This window comes from Saimiri boliviensis, chromosome 17 (genome assembly GCF_048565385.1).
Source record: "Saimiri boliviensis isolate mSaiBol1 chromosome 17, mSaiBol1.pri, whole genome shotgun sequence".
NCBI lineage: Eukaryota > Metazoa > Chordata > Mammalia > Primates > Cebidae > Saimiri > Saimiri boliviensis.
The window spans coordinates 27,799,289-27,806,599 of NC_133465.1; positions in this window are offsets into that span (position 1 = coordinate 27,799,289).

Below are 7,311 nucleotides of genomic sequence, written 5' to 3' on the forward strand. Positions count from 1 at the left end.
CATGATCCGCCCAGTTTGTCCTCCCAAAGTGCTGGGATTACAGGCGTCAGCCAACGCCCCCAGCCTCATCATGAGTCTTGATGAATAAGGTTGGACACCAGTGCACAAATACAAATTATGATAATAATGATTGAGTGCTTACTATGTGCCAGGTGATATTTTGAGTTTTTATAAGCTTAACTTATTCAATTCTCACACCAACCCTCTGAGATAGACACTTATTATTATCTCTTTCATAAATGAGGAAATAACAGCAAGATTTTTTTTTTTTTTTTTTTTGAGACGGAGTTTCGCTCTTTTTACCCAGGCTGGAGTGCAATGGAGCGATCTCGGCTCACCGCAACCTCCGCTTCCTGGGTTCAGGCAATTCTCCTGCCTCAGCCTCCCAAGTAGCTGGGATTACAGGGATTTTTTTTTTTTTTAATTGAGATGGAGTCTCACTCTTTCACTCAGGCTGGAGTGCAGTGGCTCCATCTTGGTTCACTGCAACCTCTGCCTCTTGGCTTCAAGCAATTCTCCTGCCTCAGCCTCCTGAGTAACTGGGATTACAGGCGCACACCACCACGCCCTGCTAATTTTTGTATTTTTAGTAGACATGGGGTTTCACTGTGTTGGCGAGGCTGGTCTCAAACTCCTGACCTAGTGATCAGCTGACTTCAGCCTCTCAAAGTGCTGGGATTACGCATGAGCCACTGCAACCAGCCAAGATTTGTTAAGTAGCTTGCACAAACTGGGATTCTAACCCAGACAGTGTCTCCAGAGGCCTCATGCTTCACTCTCATGGCAGAAAAGTAAGAGTTTTAAAGATATAAGATGTAGCACATATCATTTCTTTTCTTTTCTTTTCTTTTCTTTTTTTTTGAGATGGAGTCTCACACTGTCGGCAGGGCTGGAGTGCGATGGCATGCTCTCAGCTCATAGTAACCTCTGACTCCCAGGTTCAAGTGATACTCCTGCCTCAGCCTCCCAAGTACTTGGGATTACAGGTGCCTGCCACTACATTCGGCTGATTTTCTGTATTTTTAGTAGAGACAGGGTTTCACTATGTTGGCCAGGCTGATCTCAAATTCCTGACCTGGTGATCCTCCCACCTCAGCCTCCCAAAGTGCTGGGAGTATAGGCATGAGCCACCGCGCCCCACTAGCACATGTCATTTCTAGGTCAAGAAAGATCAGTAAATATTGCCTCTGATATGCTGGAATGGATAATCATCAGTATGAATGCATTTGCCTTAAAATAACCAATGTATCAAATCTCCCTTGTACCTGTACATTGTCTTTATATCCTCTATTCTTAACTCCTTAAAATTTAGGGCTGAGACTATTAAAATAAGTCAACAAAGCAGGGAGTTGTGGCTCATGCCTGTAATCCTAACACTTTGGGAGGTGAAGGTGAGCAGATCATAAGGTCAGGAGTTCGAGACCAGCCTGGACAATATGGTAAAACCCTATCTCTACTAAAAATACGAAAATGGGCCAGGTGTGGTGGCCCACACCTGTAGTCCCAGCTACTTGGGAGGCTGAGGCAGGTGAATTGCTTGCACCGGAGAGGCAGAGGTTGCAGTGAGCTGAGATCTTGCCATTGCACTCCAGCCTGGGCAACAGAGTGAGACTCTGTATCAAAAAAAAGAAAAAAAAAGTCAACAACACTATATCAAAAAAAAAAAAAAAAAATGCCTTGCTTGAGGAAATTGACACATTGTATTTGCTGATAAGTTCTTAGAGAAATAGAATCATATTTGATTTTTAAAAAAAAAAGAATGTCAGGGCCAGGTGTGGTGGCTCACGCCTGTAATCCTAGCACTTTGGGAGGCCAAAGCGGGTTGGATCACAAGGTCAGAATTCAAGAGCAGCCTGAGCAATATGACGAAACCCCATTTCTACTAAAAAATACAAAAATTAGCCTGGCATGGTGGAGTGCGCCTGTAATCCCAGCTACTTGGGAGGCTGAGGCAGGAGAATCGCTGGAACCCGGGAGGCAGAGGTTGCAATTGAGCCGAGATCTCCCCATGGCACTCCAGCCTGGGTGACAGAGCAAGACTCAGTCTCAAAAAAAAAGTCAACTAGTGATTATCTGAATAGGAAAAAAAGAAAAATAAATAAAAATAAGTTAAAAGGCCAGATATGTTGGCTTATGCCTATAATCCCAGCACTTTGGGAGGCTGAGGTCCTGAATTCAAGAACAGCCTTGGCTAATATAGTGAAACCCCATCTCTACTAAATACAAAAATTTGATAGGTGTGGTGGCTTGTGCCTGTAATTTCAGCTACTCAGGAGGCTGAGGCAGGAGAATCTCTTAAACCCAGTAGGCAGAGGTTGCAGTGAGCCAAGGTTGTGCCACTGCACTCCAGCCTGAGCAATGCAGTGATACTCCATCTCAAAAATAAAAGTATTAGTAAGTAAAAAAAGGCCGGGCGCGGTGGCTCAAGCCTGTAATCCCAGCACTTTGGGAGGCCGAGGCGGGTGGATCACAAGGTCAAGAGATCGAGACCAACCTGGTCAACATGGTGAAACCCCGTCTCTACTAAAAATACAAAAAATTAGCTGGGCATGGTGGCACGTGCCTATAATCCCAGCTACTCAGGAGGCTGAGGCAGGAGAATTGCCTGAACCCAGGAGGCGGAGGTTGTGGTGAGCCGAGATCGCGCCATTGCACTCCAGCCTGGGTAACAAGAGCGAAACTCCGCCTCAAAAAAAAAAAAAAGTAAAAAAAAAAAAAAGAAAAAAAAAGAAAGAAAAAATGGCCTCTGCTGGGCGTGGTGGCTCATGCCTATGATTCCAGCACTTTGGGAAGCAGAGATGGGTGGATCATCTGAGGTCAAGAGTTGGAGACCAGCCTGGCCAACCTGTGAAATCCCGTCTTTATTAAAAATACAAAAATTAGCTGGGCATGATGGCGCATGCCTGTAATCCCAGCTACTCAGGAGGCTGAGGCAGGAGAATTGCTTGAAGCAGAGAGGTAGAGGTTGCGGTGAGAGAGATTGCGCCACTGCACTCCAGCCTGGGCAACAATGGCGCTCCAACCTGGGTAACAAGAGCGAAATTATCTCAGCAACAGCAACAACAACAAAAAACACACACACACGCAAAAGTTTACTCATTTTTGTTTTCTTTGTGTAGGAAATAAAAAACATGAGAATCATGGAACATTCACGGTGTATTTTGGAGTTTTCATAATAAACCACTGATTTGTGTATGTCTGTTTATCTAGAGTTAATGAGATAAAATAAAGATGTTAGTAAGCCATAGTTAGAACTCCTGGGACAAGAAGAAACTCTACACTAATACCCTGGGGGAGAAAAATAACCACCTGAGCCAAAGGGGAAATATCTGAACCTGAATTGTTGGAGGCCTATTTCTAGAAACAACTATTAAGATTGTTTTTCAGGCTGCGGGACAAGTTGTTTTACATTTAACTTTAAACAAAAGTAAAGCAAGTTGCCATTTATTGAGCAGTCTGTCCATAGGACAATCATAAACAACAATGTTAGTTACTATTACTATTTTACTATTTTACTACTGTTACTATTTTAACGCCCTCAGATACTTGTCACTGAATCTCAAAGAGATTAAGAAACTCCCCCACCCTTACACCATCCCTCAAGGGAAAGAGCTGGGGTTTAAACCCAGCTATAGAGGACTCAAAACCCCGTATGTTTTCCAGTACAACAGAATTATCTAAGCTGTCTTTCTGGAACCCCCTAGTTTCAGGAAGCAGAAGAGGAGGCTGCAATATGGTGGGCTCTGAATTCCCATTTGTCTTTCATCAGAGATGTTCTACTTATACCTGTGTTATAATCAGTTTAAAGATAATTATTCTAGCTGCTAAAAAAATTTTTTTTGAGGCCAGGAGTGGTGGCTCACACCTGTAATCCCAGCACTTTGGGAGGCCAAGGCAGGTGGATTGTGGAGTCAAGAAATCAAGACTATCCTGGCCAATATGGTGAAACCCCATCTCTACTAAAAATACAAAAATTTGCTGGGTGTGGTGGCGCCTGCCTGTAGTCCTGGCTACTCAGGAGGCTGAGGCAAGAGAATTGCTTGAACCCAGGAGGTAGAGGTTACAGGGAGCCAAGATTGCGCCATTGCACTTCAGCCTGGTTGGCAGAGTGAGATTCTGTCTCAAAAAAACCACCACGAGGCCGGGCGCGGTGGCTCAAGCCTGTAATCCCAGCACTTTGGGAGGCCGAGACGGGTGGATCACGAGGTCAAGAGATCGAGACCGTCCTGGTCAACATGGTGAAACCCCGTCTCTACTAAAAATACAAAAAAGTAGCTGGGCATGGTGGCGCATGCCTGTAGTCCCAGCTACTCAGGAGGCTGAGGCAGGAGAATTGCCTGAACCTAGGAGGCGGAGGTTGCGGTGAGCTGAGATCTCGCCATTGCACTCCAGCCTGGGTAACAAGAGTGAAACTCCATCTCAAAAAAAATAAATAAATAAATAAAATAAAATAAAATAAAATTGACAGCATTAAAAACAAACATATGATAAAACTAATGAAGATTACTTTGTTTTATGGTAATGAAATGCAGATGAAAAAGACCATTCTGTATATTTCTCATACATGCCCTTCCCCCCAAAAAAGTTAGTTTTGCTGATAATATTACTAATCTTTGTGTGAACTTATGTTTCCTTTATTTTCTAGGGAAAAACAGCATTATTATGTCATATTTCATAAATCATGTAAACATAATTACTAGTGTCAACCTGTTAGGTATTATCATCACTTCTATAATACAACTACAGTCTGGATTTCCATTCAAAGTTTATGAATTCACCTTTATTTTGCAATTGCTATTACTACTGTTAAGCAGAACAAATTAAGAGATACAGAACCTTTATTTTTAGCTAGTTGTTATTATTAGAAATATTGTTCTTGCCCAGGCGCCGTGGCTCACGCCTGTAATCCTAGCACTTTGGGAGGCCGAGGTGGGTGGATCACCTGAGGTCAGGAGTTCAAGACCAGCCTGGCCATCATGGTGAAACCTCATCTTACTTAAAAAAAAAAAAAAAGACAGAAAAATAAATAAAAGAAATATTGTTCTTATTTTAATAATGCAATTTTATTTATTTATTTATTTATTTATTTATTTATAGACAGCATCTCACTCTGTTGCCCAGGCTGGAGTGCATTACAGCCTGGGCAACAAGAGTGAAACTCCACCTCGAAAACAACAACAAAAATTTAGGGTGTAGAAGTACAGATTTCCTAAAGGCATGTATTATGTAGTGGTGAAGTACAGTGGTGAAGTCTATGATTTAACATAGGTTCTTGTTAAAGTCACCTCAGTTCTTTTTTTTTTTTTAATTTTTTTTTACCTCAGTTCTTTAATTCTGAGAACTCACAGAAATCACTTTGCAACACCAAAGTTAAATTCACCATTTTTTTTTTTTTTTTTTGAGACGGAGTTTCGCTCTTGTTACCCAGGCTGGAGTGCAATGGCGCGATCTCGGCTCACCGCAACCTCCGCCTCCTGGGTTCAGGCAATTCTCCTGCCTCAGCCTCCTGAGTAGCTGGGATTACAGGCACGCGCCACCATGCCCAGCTAATTTTTTGTATTTTTAGTAGAGACGGGGTTTCACCATGCTGACCAGGATGGTCTCGATCTCTCGACCTCGTGATCCACCCGCCTCGGCCTCCCAAAGTGCTGGGATTACAGGCTTGAGCCACTGCGCCCGGCTTAAATTCATCTTTTTATAATTTTTTTTTTTTTTTTTGAAAGGGAGTCTCACTCTGTCGCCAGGCTGGACTGCAGTGGCTTGTTCGTGGCTCACTACAACCTCCGCCTCCCAGTTCAAGCGATTCTCCTGCCTCAGCCTCCCAAGCAGCTGCCACCACACCTGGTTAATTTTGTATTTTTAGTAGAGACAGGGTTTCTTCATGTTGTTCAGGCTGATCTCAAACTACTGATCTTAGGTGATCTGCCCGCCTCAGCTTCCCAAAGTGCTGGGATTACAGGTGTGAGCCACTATGCCCGGCCGCAAGACCCTCATTTGTACAAAAAATAAAAGAAGGATGGGCGCAGTGAAAAGCTGAGGTGGGAGAATCTCCCACGCCTAGGAAGTCAAGACTGCAGTGAGCCGTGATCGTGCCACTGCACTCTAGCGTAGGTGATGAAGCAAGACCCCATGTCAAAAAAATAATAATAATAAAATTTAAAAAATAAAAATAAAGGAAAGGGGGCACTGGTCATTGCCCTCCCAGGCAAATTTATTGAAAGAGATGAGGCTAGGCACAGTGGCTGATGCCTGTAATTCCAGCACTTTGGGAGGCTTAGGCAGGCAGATTGCAAGGTCAGGAGGTCGAGACCATCCTGGCTAACACAGTGAAACCTTGTCTCTACTAAAAATATAAAAAGTTAGCCGGACATGATGGTGCATGCTTGTAGTCCCAGCTACCCTGGATGCTGAGGCAGGAGAACCACTTAAACCCGGGAGGTGGAGGACTAGGTGAGGTGGATCACGCCTGTAATCCCAGCACTTTGGGAGGCTGAGGCAGGCGGATCACCTGAGGTTGGGAGTTTGAGACCAGCCTGACCAACATGCAGAAACCCCATCTCTACTAAAAATACAAAAATTAGTTGGGTGTGGTGGCGCGTGCCTGTAATCCCAGCTACTCGGGAGGCTGAGGCAGGAGAATCACTTGAACCTGGGAAGCAGAGGTTGCCGTGAACGGAGATCATTCCATTGCACTCCAGCCTGGGCGACAAAAGCAAAACTCCATCTCAAAAAAAAAAACACAAACCACCTGGGAGGTGGAGATTGCAGTGAGCCGAGATCACGCCACTGCATTCCAGCCTGAGTGACAGAGCAAGACTCCGTCTCAAAAAAAAAAAGAGGAGATGAGGGTAGCAAATGAATTGAAGATCTTTTATCAGTTATGCCTCCTGTTTACTGGTAGAGTTCACTCAAGACTGACTGGGGACATCTTCACTTAAAGATGAGTCCACAGGGCCGGGCGCGGTGGCTCAAGCCTGTAATCCCAGCACTTTGGGAGGCCGAGGTGGGTGGATCACGAGGTCGAGAGATCGAGACCATCCTGGTCAACATGGTGAAACTCTGTGTCTACTAAAAACACAAAAAACTAGCTGGGCGTAGTGGCGCGTGCCTGTAATCCCAGCTACTTAGGAGGCTGAGGCAGGAGAATTGCCTGAGCCCAGGAGGCGGAGGTTGCAGTGAGCCGAGATCGCGCCATTGCACTCCAGCCTGGGTAACAAGAGCGAAACTCCGTCTCAAAAAAAAAAAAAAAAAAAAAAAATGAGTCCACACAAGGAGTGCACTTCAGGTTTCTCACTTTAAGACCTCTTTGAA